Here is a 19,389-nt window from a genome sequence, read left to right on the forward strand (position 1 = left end):
TGAAATGTTTTGTCAAATTACTTTCTATACCATCCATTAGGAAAAATGAATTATTCAAAACAACAGACTGCCTAAGTCATAGGTTCAGGCTGAATAATCAATGAGAAAATAATAAGATGTGAAGTTTGCCTAAACCCCTTGGGATCCTATTCATAGGCCTATCATAAGCCAAACTGAGTCAGGTGATTATCAATTGGGATGACCTGACCATAGCCCACTAACTCACAAGAGACCTAGCAGGGTGACCCTCACAAAACAATAAAAACACACAGAAGAGACGCAAATAAAAACGACTTGTGTCACATGAGTTGACGCTGGGGAGACGAAGCAAGTACGGGGAGTAAAACATTTAATATAGAATGGACATGGAACGAGACGGGAACAGCGTCAGCAAACGAGTAACACAAACTAAAAACTATCAATACAGCAGCGGGGAACAGAGCAGGGAACTGACAAATATAGGGGAGGAAATAACAGGTGATGAGTGAGTCCAGGGGAGTCCAATATCGCTGATGCGCGTGACAACTTGGTTGTAAGTAAAATCACAAGGAATAAACCTCAAATTCGAGGTTTGCTTCAACACCGTCTTCGGCACTGCTATTGTTATTTCAGCACCATGGAGAGAGAACGCTCGGGAAATAGTCTTCGGCTACCCCTCTGACTCATCCAGACGTATTTTTGACGTGTAACTTTATACTTTGGTTCAATAGTTCCATGATTTCACAACGTTGACAAACCCATGACTCTGGCCAGACATGGATAGGACATGAGATATGTAGTCTGATATTTAAGCACCCAAGATTCTCATCCATATATCAGTGAATGCCCAACCACAGTCCCCTTAGCAGACAATTCACATGCTTTACCACAATACTGATAGGAGGGCCTGGTAACTATTGCCACAACACAAGTCGACTATTTATTATTGACGACTCGTAAATACCACCACTCAAGATTAATTAAGTCATACATTGCCTCTCATAGGTCTCTCTCTCTCTCTTGGGCCATGCAAGACAATTAGGAAACTCCTCCAAGAGAAAACACTATAAAGTAGGTCCACACACTCAAAGGAAGATATTCTGCTTCTTTTAAGGATGCTTTAACCATTCTAAACTAGGCCAATGTAAGTGTTTGTTCAGATAAAGGTGTGGATTACACACCATTTAGACAGAGCTAAAGGTTATTGAATGTACCTACAGGCTTCCTAGGACCATACCTAACACTTATTAATTGCCTATTTTTGCCTTGTCATGTCTTGTAATGTCTTTATATATGTTATGTTTGCCAAGTAAGCCAGTATGATGCAATCAACATTCCCTAACACATATTCTAACCTGGAGAAATGTTTCATGAATAAACCCCCACTATATATAGACTAGCAGAGCATGCTTTTAACCCACTATGGATATTTAGGGTTTGTAGCGAGAGCAATGCCAAGTATTTGTGTAGCGGATGGATTCCCGGCAACGCACGGCCATGTCTGAGCGCAGGCCAAAAAGACTGCTGTTTGTGTGACCGGGCCCTACCATGAGTATCCTCTCACACACACGAACACGCACACATCAGTCACCAGCCTGCCGCCACTTAAAATTACATTTTACCAGCAGCCTTATCAGACAGAGGTGTCAGAATGCACTTCAGACAATGCACAAAATGATGAGCCACTGACACCAGATCGTCTCCTCTGTGGGTGTGTGTGTGTGTTTATGTCTAAGTGCCTATATAAGAGCGTGCTTGGCTAACAACCCGCCTTAGCACTAACAAACCAGAACCTAAACTGCATCAGGCATGGCGAGGAAGGCCACCTCATGGGGACTCCATGTGGCAGTCCATATGTTGGGCTGACCCTACCCTGCTAGCAATTTGGCCCAATTGGAGATAGGTAGCTACTAGTCCAGTCAGTTGATGTAGGTAGGGCACACTGATTCTTTATCCCTGATATAATTGATAATAAAGTTGTGTTGAATTAGATTGATGGATGGTTGTTTGACAAATGGCCTGGAAACTTTTGTGATCTAACAACAGCTAGTCAATGACAAAATGTCTGACCTAATATGCGCTCTTCAAAACCATATTTTGAGTAAGTAAAAAAAAAGTTATTTTGAAATGAAGGTTTCTTGTATTTAAAGGTAAATACATTTTGAATCGCCTCCATGTCAATGGCTTCAGGTACTTGTTTGTCTGTGGTAGATGTCCAAAACAGTGCCCAGGATACTGCAACTTAATCAAGTCATGAAATATGGGGACGTCCATGTCAACTCCCTGTTGTACAGAATCTACTGGAGCGATTCGAGGAGACCTTGGCTGCGGTGGACTACGAGGGCGCCAACCCAGAGCACGAACACAGTCAGGCTAGCCCAGGGTGAGACGTGGCCCCAGAGGCCCCACAGAGGCTTCTGCTCTCAGACGTACGGGAGCCAGCTGCAGAAGGGAGCTACAGCGGGGTGCAGAGTCAGAGGAGCAGGCTGCAGGACCTGGTCATGGCCACCAGGAGTAAAGCTTTCACAGGGTGCTTCGGAGCCAGGATGGACCGCATCGGGAACTCGAGCGGCCTAGGCTGCCGTCCTGAAAGACGTAGCTACTGTAGTACAGTTAGTTGATGTATACAGTACACAGAAAAACATGTGTACTCGTTTTAACTTCAACGGATGAGTTACCTTCTTATGTCAACTTAGTTGCATTATAAGATACATGTTGAGACAACTTAACATTTGAAGTCATGGCAACTCTTTTAAGTCGAGAACCACTCTTGTGATGACTTGTGATACTATTATGACACATGCTATTGTTAGAGTAAGTAGAACAGAAAACAATTGTGGACTCAAGATTTTAGTTTCAACTATCATCTACCAGCTACATACAGTACCAGTCAAAGGTTTGGACACACCTACTCATTCAAGGGCTTTTCTTGATTTTTTTTCTATTTTCTACATTGTAGAACAAAAGTGAAGACAGCAAAACTATGCAGTTACACATATGGAATCATGTAGTAACCAAAAAAGTGTTAAAGATATTTTACATTTTGCCTTGATGACAGCTTTGCACACTCTTGGCAATCTCAATTGGTTTGAGGTCGGGTGATTTTGGAGGCCAGGTCATCTGATGCAGCACTCCATCACTCTCCTTCTTGGTCAAATAGACCCTACATAGCCTGGATGTGTGTTTTGGGTCATTGTCCTGTTGAAAAACAAATGATAGTCCCACTAAGCCCAAAACAGATGGGATGGCATATCGCTGTCGAATTCTGTGGTAGCCATGCTGGTTAAGTGTGCCTTGAGTTCTAAATAAATCACTCACAGTGTCACCAGCAAAGCAATTCAACCATGAAGGGCTGATTCACGCAGTCTCCTCTGAACAGTTGATGTTGAGATGTTTTTGTCACTTGAACTCTGTGAAGCATTTATTTGGGCTGCAATCTGAGGTGCAGTTAACTCTAATGAACTTATCCTCTGCAGCAGAGGTAACGCTGGGTCTTCCTTTCCTGTGGTGGTCCTCATGAGAGCCAGTTTCATCATAGCGCTTGATGGTTTTTGCGACTGCACTTGAAGAAACTTTCAAGGTTCTTGAAATGTTCCATATTGACTGACCTTTATGTCTTAAAGTAATGACGGACTGTCGTTTCTCTTTGCTTATTTGAGCTGTTCTTGACATAATATGGACTTGGTCTTTTACCAAATAGGGCCATCTTCTGTATACCACCTCTACCTTGTCACAACACAACTGTTTGGTTCAAACGCATTAAGAAAATAAATTACACAAATTAACTTTAAACAAGGCACACATGTTAATTGAAATCCATTACAGGTGACTACCTCATGAAGCTGGTTGAGAGAATGCCAAGAGTGTGCAAAGCTGTCACCAAGGCAAAGGGTGGCTACTTTGAAGAATCTCACATATATTTTGATTTGTTTAACACTTTTTTGGTTACTACATGATTCCATATGTGTTATTTCATAGTGTTGATGTCTTCACTATTGTTCTACAATGTAGAAATTAGAACAAATAAAGAAAAACCCTTGAATGAGTAGGTGTGTCCAAACTTTTGACTGGTACTATATGTCTGTAGAATAACTTACAGGAAGCACACTGCCGTTCAAAAGTTGGGGGTCACTTAGAAATATCCTTGTTTTTTTAAATTAAATCACTTTTTTTTCTCATTAAAATAACATCAAATTGATCAGAAATACAGTGTAGACATGGTCAATGTTGTAAATGACTATTGTAGTTGGAAATGGCAGATTTTTTTATGGAATATCTACATAGGCGTACAGAGGACCATTATCAGCAACCATCACTCCTGTGTTCCAATGGCACGTTGTGTTAGCTAATCCAAGTTTATCATTTTAAAAGGCTAATTGATCATTAGAAAACCCTTTTTCAATTATGTTAGCACAGCTGAAAACTGTTGTTCTGATTAAAGAAGCAATAAAACTTTCTTTAGACTGAGTATCTGGAGCATCAGCATCTGTGGGTTCGATTACAGGCTCAAAATGGCTAGAAACAAAGCACTTTCTTCTGAAACTCGTCAGTCTATTCTTGTTCTGGGAAATGAAGGCTATTCCATGAGAGAAATTGCCAATAAACTGATGATCTCGTACAACGCTGTGTACTACTCCCTTCACAGAACAGCGTAAACTGGCTCTAACCAGAATAGAAAGAGGACTGGGAGGCCCCAGTGCACAACTGAGCAAGAGGGCAAGTACATTAGAGTGTCTGGTTTGAGAAACAGATGCCTCAAGTCCTCAACTGGCAGCTTCATTAAATAGTACCCGCAAAACACCAGTCTCAACGTCAACAGTGAAGAGGTGACTCCGGGATGCTGGCCTTCTAGGCAAACCATCTCAACCTCAAATAAAAGATGTGATTCATTCATAACTAATAAAAAATGCTACAGTGTGGAGTGTCTGGTGGGGATGTATTCTGACAGGCAGCATGAATGGGACGCCAGTGTTGGTTACGCTAAAGCGAAGCCCTGTCACTCCAGTCTCACTCATGTCAAGTTGGGTTACTCTTTATGAATTAGACTCTGGTAGTCTGTTACAGTGAAGGATCACCACAGATGGCAACGACCCATTGAGAGAAGGTGCTACAATTTCAGGAGGAGCAGCTGAGCCGTGCAGGAACTAATCAAACACAAATGATGTGCCTGGAGACTTCTCCTTAACGGTGTCAGGATCACTTGTAAACCGTAAAGTGGCACCGCAACTGACTCCTGGACTTTTCAGTGACTGTGATCCCAGTGATAAGAACAGGTGCGATGGTCCATGGAATAACAACCCTGGGAGGATTTTTCCACTGAAGATTTGCCGGATAGGTAATTGGTAGCTTATAAGTGTGGGCTAGGTTCCCAGAGCCAGTCAAATGTGGAAAACTGGGACCAGGACCTCGTGCAATCCCTCCGTATCCGACACATCAGAACACCTTACACAGCCAGCCTGACCATGCATGTCATTTTAGTACCAGGCAACAGGGAGTCTGGACAACTCAAGCATTGGAAAGGTGAAGATGTGCACTATGACAATATATCTCTCTATATAATATGCTATCATTGAAAATAACACAACACTTTTGTATTATATCTTCTAAAACATATTTTCTACAGTGATAATTATACAAAAATAAGGTGGATACATTTGAATGATTTACAAAACAAAGAGACCTTTATTTTGAAGAGTAATGTCAAGGCAGAAGACAGAGGTCTCTGCTCTTTTCAAGGGACCTATGGTGTTTGCCATGGGCTTGCTTTCCTACATTTGTCAAGCTTTCACAAACTTCTCAACAAGCTCAGAGCAATGCCTAAACCATCACAGCAGACGTACTAAACACAGGTGTGTCCATAATATTTTTTGGGCAAAGAAACGGATCCCTCTGGTCCCAACGCTAACTAAGCGTAGCGCATTTACCATTTGTCATACAACCTCATCTGATGGCATGTCATATGCAGAGACACAACATTTAGTGTGGATATAAAGTAGCATGATACACAAAACCAGAGGAGGCTGGTGGGAGGAGCTATAGGAGAACGGGCTCATTGTAAAGACTGGAATGGAAAAAAATCTGAATGGTATCCAACACATTAAACATATGGAAACCACGTTTGACTCCGTTCCATTAATTATATTCCAGCCATTACAATGAGCCCATCCTCCTACAGCTCCTCACACCAACCTCCTCTGACAAAAGCATTGATTTAAAATAACAAGTGTGTTATGGCTAGGGTTGCAAAATTCCAGTAACTTACCCAAAATTCCCCGGTTTTGGGAAAATTACCCTTACATTTTGAAACCCACTCTATGGCGATGACACAAAGAATAATAATGTATTTTTTTCCCAGAGTAACATCGGTCCGTCTTGTTATAGACCAAATGTAATGAACGCCATTTCATGTGATCCATTCACAGTACATGAAGCAAGTAAAATAAAAAAAATAAAAAAACATTTCTTAAATAAAACATTTAGAAAAAAATATCACACAAATACAACAAAGAATACTTAGTGTATAAATACAGTGCCTTGCGAAAGTATTCGGCCCCCTTGAACTTTGCGACCTTTTGCCACATTTCAGGCTTCAAACATAAAGATATAAAACTGTATTTTTTTGTGAAGAATCAACAACAAGTGGGACACAATCATGAAGTGGAACGACATTTATTGGATATTTCAAACTTTTTTAACAAATCAAAAACTGAAAAATTGAGCGTGCAAAATTATTCCACCCCCTTAAGTTAATACTTTGTAGCGCCACCTTTTGCTGCGATTACAGCTGTAAGTCGCTTGGGGTATGTCTCTATCAGTTTTGCACATCGAGAGACTGACATTTTTCCCCATTCCTCCTTGCAAAACAGCTCGAGCTCAGTGAGGTTGGATGGAGAGCATTTGTGAACAGCAGTTTTCAGTTCTTTCCACAGATTCTCGATTGGATTCAGGTCTGGACTTTGACTTGGCCATTTTAACACCTGGATATGTTTATTTTTTAACCATTCCATTGTAGATTTTGCTTTATGTTTTGGATCATTGTCTTGTTGGAAGACAAATCTCCGTCCCAGTCTCAGGTCTTTTGCAGACTCCATCAGCTTTTCTTCCAGAATGGTCCTGTATTTGGCTCCATTCATCTTCCCATCAATTTTAACCATCTTCCCTGTCCCTGCTGAAGAAAAGCAGGCCCAAACCATGATGCTGCCACCACCATGTTTGACAGTGGGGATGGTGTGTTCAGCTGTGTTGCTTTTACGCCAAACATAACGTTTTGCATTGTTGCCAAAAAGTTCAATTTTGGTTTCATCTGACCAGAGCACCTTCTTCCACATGTTTGGTGTGTCTCCCAGGTGGCTTGTGGCAAACTTTAAACAACACTTTTTATGGATATCTTTAAGAAATGGCTTTCTTCTTGCCACTTCCATAAAGGCCAGATTTGTGCAATATGCGACTGATTGTTGTCCTATGGACAGAGTCTCCCACCTCAGCTGTAGATCTCTGCAGTTCATCCAGAGTGATCATGGGCCTCTTGGCTGCATCTCTGATCAGTCTTCTCCTTGTATGAGCTGAAAGTTTAGAGGGACGGCCAGGTCTTGGTAGATTTGCAGTGGTCTGATACTCCTTCCATTTCAATATTATCGCTTGCACAGTGCTCCTTGGGATGTTTAAAGCTTGGGAAATCTTTTTGTATCCAAATCCGGCTTTAAACTTCTTCACAACAGTATCTCGGACCTGCCTGGTGTGTTTCTTGTTCTTCATGATGCTCTCTGCGCTTTTAACGGACCTCTGAGACTATCACAGTGCAGGTGCATTTATACGGAGACTTGATTACACACAGGTGGATTGTATTTATCATCATTAGTCATTTTAGGTCAACATTGGATCATTCAGAGATCCTCACTGAACTTCTGGAGAGAGTTTGCTGCACTGAAAGTAAAGGGGCTGAATATTTTTGCACGCCCAATTTTTCAGTTTTTGATTTGTTAAAAAAGTTTGAAATATCCAATAAATGTCGTTCCACTTCATGATTGTGTCCCACTTGTTGTTGATTCTTCACAAAAAAATACAGTTTTATATCTTTATGTTTGAAGCCTGAAATGTGGCAAAAGGTCGCAAAGTTCAAGGGGGCCGAATACTTTCGCAAGGCACTGTATGTGTCATCATGGTTTGTCATAATTGATTATCTTTACATCTATCCACACTGTTTAGAAGGCATAGAGAAGCTGCACTCGCCTCATCATCATGTTTAGTCACATGTTAAAGGTAGACTCTGCAATATGACATCACCATACACCCGTGTTACTCACCATTTTTTTGTAAGGGGGCCACTTTGGGTTGAGACAATCATTCAGAGGGCCGCACAGATCTTTAATTTGTTGTACTTTTTCTTCCGATCAATTATCAATTGAGAGCAAATTCAGAGAAATAGAGCACATGCAATTGATTTGATGTACAGCACATCACAAATATATACATACACACATCAAATAGGCTACATCACATGTATAAGACCCATATTAAGGGTTACCTCAGTAGTTGGATGAGCAAAAATGGCCCTTCTGCTCCTTGACTGAATTAATTCTAAATGTATAGTCTATTGTTGCTATCCTTTTTAGGCAATCGAGGTGTGCATTGGTCAGTCTGTTTCTCCGTTTTTATTTCACAATGTTCATTGTTGAAAATGTTGCTTCACATGAATAAACGCTGACAAAAACTGATGTCACCTTTTGCACACACTGCTTCAGAAGTGGATACTCTGTGTCTGACACAAGGCTCCAGAAATGGGTAACACCTGATCTTAGTTCACCTTGAAATGTGTCATTTGACTGCAGCTCCACTATCTCACTCTCTATTCCAGCACGGTCAGGACAGAGGGCTGTGATGACTGGGGTCAGAGATGACACTGGATGACACATGAAAGAGGTTCTCAATGAAGTTGAAAAACTCCTTGTACTCCATGATATCCTTGAATCTTGACTCAAACTCCAACTTCAACTCTTCCAACACACACACAAATGCATCATAGCTAAAAATGTTGCAGTATGTCTGGGTTGGATGTGGTGACTGCTCTGAGTTTTGGGAAATGAACAAACTGTCTGTCAGGTATGAACAGTGTGGTGATTTCATTTTGAAATGCTGTGACCACACGTATTTAGCTTTCCCTTGGAGTTGGAGATTCACCGTGTTCAGGTGGCAGGTGATGTCAGTTAAAAAAGACAGCTTTAATATCCACTGTGGAACATCCAGCTCTGGCTCCTCTCTCCCCTTGCTTACAACAAATTCACAGATTTGAGGGAAGAGAGAGAGAAATCGTTCTAAAACTGCCACGAGACTACCATTTCACCTCATTGCAAAATATCAAATTGCCGTATTGTCTGGTATTCCTCCAGCAACTCACAGAATTGCCGGTGATTCAGAATCCTCGCAATAATAATGTTCACCACGAGCACGACTTGCTGCATCACATTCTGTAAGTCACAGTCTTTGAGTTTAGCCACAAGAGCTTGATGAATGATTCAATGAAATGCAACAAATTTGGGAATATCCTCTCACTTTCTTATCAGGCCTATGAGTCCCTTCTCCTTCCCTCGCATGTTTGGGACGCCGTCAGTGTACACAGATGCCAGATTTGACCAGTCAATATTATTATCAGCAACAAATGTACTAAGGGATTTCAGAATATCCTCTCCTTGTGTTTGCCCTGAGGGGGCAGTAAACATAGAAGTTCCTCTCTGAATAACTCGTTTTGAGGGAAGCGGACCCAAACACATTATTGTGCAATGCCACTTATATCAGTCCTTTCGTAAAGAGCAATACTAAAACATGGCGCCACGGATATGTCGGTAATCAGTTGCTTACCGATGTTCTCGCTTCTATGCGTCTTGTTATGGTCAATTCTGAGAGTTTCAGTCCCTTAATTTGTATTAAAATAGCTTCCTTGTTTGTGAAATCAGCATACAATATTTTGGGTGAGGCCAAAAAACATTATTTGACAATCTTCGCGTCTGTGAAGGCCTTCTTGTTTCTCGCGAGTATCCAAGCAATCTCATATGTTGCCTCTGTCATTTTCTCTGCAACAGTGCTAGATCTGTCCGTCATTTATTGTTGTGCTTTGAGCTGTCCTTTGAGTTGAGCTATTTTGTTGTTTCTGAGGTTGCTTTGTGACGGATATGTTTTGTGCCAACAAAAAATGGCTCTAAATTTGCTCATTTAAAACAATTGACTGCCTTCTGGCAAATAAGACAAAGTGAGCTAGTCCCATCATGCAGTACAAAAAAATACTTGTCCGTCCAATAAATCGATCCATGTCAACCAGTCTGCAAAATTAGCTAGTAGCAAACTGATATGTATTGGTCACTGGAGCTGAGCAGCTGCGTTCTATTTCGGTAAACATTCTATTTTGGCCTTTCTGTCCAACAGCTGTGCTATACTGCCATCTATCTGCCGTCCAGGGAGCAATAGATTTATTCAATGAAGTGATTCAAGCCTGCATTAAACACATTGAATTGAAATTGTATCATTGTTATGTATTCATGCATGGAAAATAAGAAAATCACAGCGAGATGCAAATTAAGGGCATGCAGTCTGCAGGCCGCGCAATAAGTACCAGCGCCATACACAGTGGGGCAACTTCCTACTTACACACATCAACTTAACAAGACAGCCATTACTGACGTATCCCAATCTACACCATCCCTTGAGTCATGTGATGATGTCATATTGCAGATTCTACCACCATTTTTTGTTGGCACAAAACTACTTCCATTAATTTGTATGAGTTACCTTCAGACGATTCCCGTGACACTTGTGGTTGGGTCGTAGAGCAAAACGGAGAACACAATAGTGTTTGTGAGAGTTTGCAGGCCAAACCATTCGGACGCTATAGACGTTTTTGTGACAATACCGATTTTCAGGATGTTTCATGGTCTGACAAACACAGCTGTAGCTCGGCCACCTTCAACCGCAGACGCGGAATGCCTGACATAGGCGGATGTGGTGGATTGTTACGCAGCCCATGCAAAAACACTGATATCTCTAGCTTAACCTGACAGATTTTGATGGGGGTATTTTTGTTATGTTACATAGATTGACACACGGGTACGCCAATAGACTCTTAAGGATTAATACTGACAAAGAGACATCCACCATTTTCTGTCTAGAAAATATGCTGAGCCTTCCTTGGCCCAGCATATTTAGTCAAAATAACAAAAATAAAATGAATAAACTTTTGTCGATTCCATTCCACTCTCATAACCCTGTTGGCTGAATATTTGTGAGAACAACGGTCTGTTGTTCAGCTTTACATATTTTTGTGTTAACACAAACATATTCCTTGATTAGAAATGGTCCCTAATCTCGATCTCTTGATGAGCCTACTTTGATCGAAGCCCTGGCGGAACAGTGAAATGGTTTTTAGTGCAAATATATAGAATAGAACATCTAAATATACAGTAAACATAAAATAAAAAAAATACAGTCAGAAATCTAAACAAAAGTGCTACAGTGATAATGATGATGAATCGTTGGTTGGTTGGTTGGTAAAGCATGGAAATGTGTTGGGACACGGAGGACATCTTTGGGTGATGGAAGGCTCTTCAGCAGACAAAAGTCACCAGCTTCATTACAAGGGGTGTGTGCCTATTATCTCATACAGAGAATGGATGCCGTGCGGTTGGGTGTGTGTAATGGATAAGACATGGAAAAGCATGGTACAGGTCCAGTTACAGGGGGGATTGTGTCCCAAGGACAGCAAGACGCAGGCGGCTCTTGTCGGCTTTAAAGACTGGACTCTGGAGCTCAAATGGTGATGTAGTGCTGTCTGAGTTTCACCAAAAGGAACTCGTGGGTTAAATTGTGTCGTGTGATTATTCCCATAATCTGAAAGAGAAGGTACAGACAGGGACATCATGGAGCAAATTGCTTCCTCTACTCTAGACAGACTCTCAAAAATAATTAATTAGCTACAGTAGTTCATGGAGAAAGCAATTTCTCTGCTTAGTGCTTCTATGTACTGGTAAAATAAAATTCTAGAGCTCGTTTTGACGGATAAAATAAGTCGAGTTACTCGCTTGAAGCTGCGTTTATGTCAGAGAGAATGTTGATAATTCATGCCGGTTTAAATTTGAACAATATGGACATTTAATACATACTGTGTCAAGTACTTGAAATGAGTCTATGGTGTGTCTGTCTTTATGATGGACCAACAGAGACATGTTGCGATGTGAATGGTTGTTATTATAAATCTAGGTACCAAACAGAAGGAAACAAAGGGGGGGCTATTTGAACCTGTCCAACAAGAAACACTCCTTTTGCTTTTCAATTGCAAGCCGTTTGGCTACGGTGTTCACTGATGAATACAACCCTGTCCACAGAGATTAAACAGGAAGTAGAAACCGGAAGTTGAGGAACCCTTTGCAGTAACACTCACCTCTGCTACGGCATTGACCACAGGCAGGTGTTGGAGGCCCATGGTCCTGAGCAGGTTAAAAACTTGGGACACATGCGTGTTTGGGGACACTGTGTAGGGGCACGGGTTCATGTACGGGGTGACGTCCTGAAAGGGAAAGATGAAAAATAATTTCCCTTTTACGCATTGTCCATTGTATTGACTCGATAAAGAGATGTCACACATCCATAATGATTAACTGGGTCGTACCACTATAATGTGGATCCCCATAAACTGTTGCCAAGGCAACAAATAGTCTTAATGAGGTCCAAACAGAGATAAAACATATCAAACAAAACTTGTACCTAATGGAAGCAGGTACAAAAGTATCTATATCCACAGTAAAACGAGTCCTATATCGACATAACCTGAAAGGCCGCTCAGCAGGGAAGAAGCCACTGCTCCAAAACAGCCATAAAAAAGCCAGACTACGGTTTGCAACTGCACATAGGCACAAATATCGTACTTTTTGGAGAAATGTCCTCTGGTCTGATGAAACAAAAATAGAACTGTTTGGTCATAATGACCATCATTATGTTTGGAGGAAAAGGGGGAGGCTTGCAAGCCGAAGAACACCATCCCAACCGTGAAGCACGGGGGTGGCAGAATCATGTTGTTGGGGGTTCTTTGCTGCAGGAGGGACTGGTTCACTTCACAAAATAGATGGCATCACGAGGTAGGAAAATTATGTGGTTATATTGAAGCAACATCTCAAGACATCAGTTAAAGCTTGGTTGCAAATGGGTCTTCCAAATGGACAATGACCCCAAGCATACTTACAAAGTTGTGGCAAAATGGCTTAAACAATTTAAAGGCAATGCTACCAAATACTAATTGAGATTATGTAAACTTCTGACCCATTGGGAATGTGATGAAAGAAATAAAATCTGAAATAAATAATTATATTATTCTGACATTCATACATTCTTAAAATAAATTGGTGATCCTACCTGACCTAAGACAGGGAATTTTGGAAGTTTAAATGTATTTGGGTAAGGTGTATGTAAAATCCTGACTTCAACTGTATATAGTACTGTGCGTTTGCTAGCCTCTGTGCTGGGCTAGGGGACTGTGAAGAGACCTCTGGTGGCATGTCTTGTGGGGTATGTATAAGTGTCTGAGCTGTGTGTTAACCGATTTAACAGATAGTTCGGTACTTTTAACATGTCAATACCTCTCACAAAGACCAGTAGTCAATCTCTCATCTACTTTGAGCCATGAGAGATTCATATGCATGTTGTTGATATTAGTCTTCTGTGTACATTTAAGGGCCAGACATTCTGCTCTGTTCTGGGTCAACTGTAATTTGCCTATGTCCCTCTATGCAGCACTTGACCATATAATGGCGTCGAAGGAGATGCATGCCGTTTTACGAACCCATAACTAATTGTGCTATTGTGTATATTTTTTCATGTTATTTGTAACTTATTTTGTATATAATGTTTCTGCCACTGTGTCTTATGACCAAAAAGAGCTTCTTGATATCAGGACAGCGATTACTCACCCCGTACTGGAGGAATTCGGACGGGAAGGATTTACTCCAGACACCCGACAAAACCTTCATCCCCGGCATTCGCAGGAGGAGAAGACGGCGGTCGGGGTTCCTTCGCCGAAAGGGTAATCTAACTTTACCATCGGTCCTATTAGCCAACGTACAATCAATCGATAATAAAATAGACAAACTACGAGCATGTATATCCTACCAACGGGACATTAAAAACTGTAATATCTTATGTTTCACAGAGTCGTGGCTGAACGACGACATGATTAACATACAGCTGGCGGGTTTTAAGCTTATTCGGCAGGATAGAACAGCAGCCTCTGGTAAGACAAGGGGCGTCGGCCTATGTATATTTGTAAACAACAGCTGGTGCACGAAATCTAAGGAAGTCTCAAGGTTTTGATCAACTGAGTTAGAGTATGTCATGATAAGCTGTAGCCCACACAATTCACCCAGAGAGTTTACATCTATATTTTTTGTAGCTGTCTATATACCATCGCAGACCGATGATGGCACTTAGACGACACTCAATGAGCTGTATACGGCCATAAGCAAACAGGAAAACGCTCATCCAGAGGCGGCACTCCTAGTGGCCGGGGATTTTAATGCAGGGAAACTCAAATCAGTTTTACCTAGTTTCTATCAGCATGTTAAATGTGCAACCAGAGGGAAAAAAACTCTAGACCACCTCTACTCCACACACAGAGACGCCTACAAAGCTCTCCTTTCAGTCTCTCGATGTGCAAAACTGATAGAGACATACCCCAAGCGACTTACAGCTGTAATCGCAGCAAAAGGTGGCGCTACAAAGTATTAACTTAAGGGGGCTGAATAATTTTGCACGCCCAATTTTTCAGTTTTTGATTTGTTAAAAAAGTTTGAAATATCCAATAAATGTCATTCCACTTCATGATTGTGTCCCACTTGTTGTTGATTCTTCACAAAAAAATACAGTTTTATATCTTTATGTTTGAAGCCTGAAATGTGGCAAAAGGTCGCAAAGTTCAAGGGGGCCGAATACTTTCGCAAGGCACTGTACATGCCCCAACCAGAAGCCATGGATTACAGGCAACATCTGTAATGAGCTAAAGGGTAGAGCTGCCACTTTCAATGAGTGGGACTCTTACCCGGAAACTTATAAGAAATCCCGCTATGCCCTCCGACAAACCATCAAACAGGTAAAGCGTCAATACAGGACTAAGATTGAACCGTACTACACCGGCTCCGACGCTCGTCAGATGTGGCAAGGCTTGCAAACTATTACAGACTACAAAGGGAAGCACAGCCACGAGCTGCCCAGTGACAAAAACCTACCAGATGAGCTAAATTACTTCTATGCTAAATTACTTCCAGCTCTTCTGGACGACTGTTTGATCACATTATTCCCAACTAGATTTAGATGAGGTTCAGGGTTTAACAAATTATTTGTCCCAAATACAATGCTTTTAGTTTTCGATATATTTATGACTAGCTTATTACTAGCCACCCATTCTAAAAATGACTGCAGCTCTTTGTTAGGGATTTAAGTGATTTACTTCCGTGGTAGCTTACGTGTATAATGTTGAGTCATCGGCGTACATAGACACACAGGCTATATTCAATGCTAGTAGTAGGTCATTAGCAAAAAAGGAGAACAGTAGAGAGCCAAGACAGCTGCCTTGAAGAACACCACACTCTATCTGGTTTACGTTAGAGAGGCTTCCAATTAAAGAAAACCCTCTGTGTTCTATTAGATAGGTAGCTCTCAATCCATGATATGGCAGATAACACATATGTTTTTTCAGCAACAGATTATGATCGATAGTATAAGAAGCTGCATTGAAGTCTAACAACACAGCTCCTGTGTGATGGACTGGGTCGTACCACTATCATGCGGGGGTTGAGGAGGGCCAGGTCCAAGTTGTGGATGCCTGGGAAACAGGGGTAGTCCTCAGTCATCTCAGCGTATGACAGTCTGGGCTGCGTGGCACTCTATGTGGACGCACAGACATACAGTGAAAGAGAACAGTGCACAAACACAGACACTCCTTCACTTCCTCTCTCCCCTAGACACACTGACTAACTCCTGGGTCATATTCATTAGTGCATAGCACAAAGTATCAAAATGTAGCAAAACGTTTTGCAACAGAGAACAAGAATGAGAGTGAAGGTAGTTCCTCCACAGTTTCTTCCATTTGGTGCCTAATGAACACTAGGGCTGAGAACTGCCAGGGACTTCACAATATGATATTATCACAATACTTAGATGAGAAACTGTATGTATTGCGATTATTTATGTCACACTATTTTATATACTGCGAATCGATACTCTGATTTTATTGTGATTCGATGTTCAAACATACTGCTCACTACATGTCTGCTGCAGAGGAACAAAAGAGTTATGAGTAAACAAGTTTTGAGCAGTCATGGAAATGAAAGTGCTGAAAACATGTTGGCTCACCATATAAAAAGAAGATTAAAATCAAGATAAGATTAAGATAATCTCGCAATAATCTTTTGTGTAAATGTTTCCTCCCCATCACTAACTAATACGACCCTCATGAGGAGTGGATTGGAACACTAACCGACTGGTTCTCTGTGTAGCAGACGCCACGGATGAGCAGGTTGACCAACTGGGACCGCAAAGATGATGCTGTGGAAGGTCAGAGGTCGGAAGCGCTCTTCCATGGTCCACTCCTCGCTTAGTGGACTGGTCTGGATACAGATTAGGGTAGGGCACGTGTCTGGAAAGATACACACAGAAACACACGTCAGCACAACATTTTCTCCAAATAAAAAACACCAGACTGACTCATCACAGTTAATGGAAACGATCTATGTTTTACCTGCTTCTCCTTCTAAACATGCTTGCTAATTAAATAGAGGATGGGTCATTACCTGGTTTATGACTGCAGTAATGGGGTAAAGACATCAGTGCTAACATATGGTTATGACTTCAGTGGTTAGAACATACCATAGTATCTGTTTGGACACATCACCTAGTAGTCAAGCATTGTGTGTCTGCTACGTAGGTAACTCTGCACTCTTCTTGGGAACGGGAAGGTATGGGCATCTTCACACTTCTCACGGGTAACGAAGAAGATGTACCGATGTATACATTAAGACTTACATCAAGACTTAGAAGCCATATGTTTACATATTGACCAAGACATAATCGTATAAGGTTTGTTCCGCCAATTTGGTGTCTTTTCAGAATTGGAAGTTGGTAAAAAAAAAAACGAAATCTAACTTGATTTCACCTCATTGTAACATTCTGTCATAAAGAGCACATGTTCAACTTCATAACAAAAACACATTTTCCCATCTACAAAATTACTATAGTAGTTTCAAGTTTAATTTGTCACATGCACAAGTACAGTGAAATGCTTAAATGCTTAACTTTCAATAAGAGGAAGAAAAAACAAAAGCAATGTAGACTATATACAGGTCCAGGACCAGTACCAGGACCAGTACCACATTTACAATGTAGACTATATACAGGTCCAGGACCAGTACCAGGACCAGTACCACATTTACAATGTAGACTATATACAGGTCCAGGACCAGTACCAGGACCAGTACCACATTTACAATGTAGACTATATACAGGGCCAGGACAGTACCATATTTACAATGTGCAGGAATACTGGAGTGTTTGAGATAGCTATGTACATGTAGGCAGGGATTAGGAGAAAGTGACTGGTAGCAGGATCAGTAACAATAATAATAACAGTAAACAGTATGGCAGCAGCATAAGTGGTGGGTGGGTGTGTGTGTGTGCGTGGTGGTGAGTGTGTGTATGTGTGTGGGTGTTGATTAATCAACAATCATTCTAGCAAAAGCGAAAGTGTGTGCCGTCAGTAATGACTGTGTGACTGAGGGTGTAAAGTATGTGAGTGTGCGCATGTGAGTGTGCATGTGAGTAAGAGTGACAGTGAAAGTGTGTTAGAGTTGTGGCAGTCATGACATTTTGTCAGCCGGTTATTGTCATGCAAAAGAATGCCGGTTTCAAGGAAATTGACCGTTAATTAACATAAACACACATTTAGCATCTCCAGGCCTTCAAGCATACAAGCTACATACAAGCTACATACAAGCTACATACAAGCCGCTGATGCGCACCTTTGGAACATCTACATTTAAAAAAGCATAATAAATCAATTTCATATAGACCATCACAATAAATCCATTCTTTATTTTAGTCAGGTCTAAAGAAACATTATAGTATGAAGAAAGTGTATTTTCCCTACTGTATAGTATCTGGCTATGGTCCATGCCATTAGCTCTAGGCTTGTTCATTTCGCTGACAAGATATGCTTATAAGTCCCGTGCCATTATTTGATACTATATGATTTTACTTGACTAAAGATGACTTGAAACGGAATAAAATAGAAAGGATATTTTTCCCATTCTGGAGCGAGTGTGCATATGAAGTGGCTATGTTGAGCTAAAAGTGATCTATTGAAACAGGTCCTACATGCTAGATTTAGAGTTATTTGGCAACTGTAGTTGTTACTGATACAAACCTTAGAATGTTTTAGAAATCCAAACATAAATGGGCAACATGATGCAACTATAGGATATTGATGATTTGAGAAAGTCTCAGAAAAAGTTTGCGCTGTGTTCCTTGCCCCAGGCTGCACACACTGTTCTCTCACCAAGTGATCATATTTTCACCCATCAGACTATTCTCAATATAATCTGGACTTTACTAATGTGTAAAATCAGTTTTGATTTAGAATGGCCCATTACCAAATGGACAGAAACAGGGGAAGAATACATGTCAGCTGAATCTCCTCAAATGGCGAATGGAGGCCATGTGTTTTCCCACCAGTCCATTTTTCAATGATGCTGGGTAGGCTACTTCAGTTTTATAGCAGACCTGTGTTTCCTATGAGCAGCTGAGAAATAAATATAACAACACTTATTTCCACTGTTTGAGGAGCATGCTCTCGCTGCCCGACAGGTGATATTCTGCCCAAACTCTCTATGACATGGACTCTCCAACCCTGTTCCTGCAGCTACCCAGCGCTTAATTTGGGAAACCAAGTGAAATCTGTTTGGGAACATCGATAGTAACATGTTTAACTCAACAAAACATATTTCACTTAACTGTTGACAGACCCTCTGCACGCTCAAGAAAGGAATAAAGGAGAGGAGATGGAAACACATGGTGGTGAGATATTCTGTATAGCTAAAGGCAATGTGCCACCCAATTAACTATGAAAATATAGAAAAATCCTTATTAATAGGCTATTCAAAATCAAATACAAATTCACTCTAATTGTAGACTACCTGTAAGCCGCCCTGCACAATCAATGAACCAACAGCATCGCCTAGGGCTGTATGTACGCACGGTAATCTCCTTTCATGCACCCTGGGCATGCTTTTTAGAATTTTACTACGGTCATGACTCATGACTGACAGTGTGGCGGTAATACGGTCACCGCAACAGCCCTAAGGTGTGTGCGTCTTGAGTGGGTAGAGA

At 41.2% G+C, this 19,389-nt stretch overlaps 1 pseudogene; it reads right to left on the reverse strand.

The window, feature by feature from the left end:
- Positions 1-15,713: 15,713 nt before the first annotated feature.
- Positions 15,714-19,389, reverse strand: part of LOC139417562 (H(+)/Cl(-) exchange transporter 6-like) — a 29,836-nt pseudogene continuing 26,160 nt past the window's right edge.

Source organism: Oncorhynchus clarkii, chromosome 9 (assembly GCF_045791955.1).
Source record: "Oncorhynchus clarkii lewisi isolate Uvic-CL-2024 chromosome 9, UVic_Ocla_1.0, whole genome shotgun sequence".
NCBI classification, from domain to species: Eukaryota; Metazoa; Chordata; class Actinopteri; order Salmoniformes; family Salmonidae; genus Oncorhynchus; species Oncorhynchus clarkii.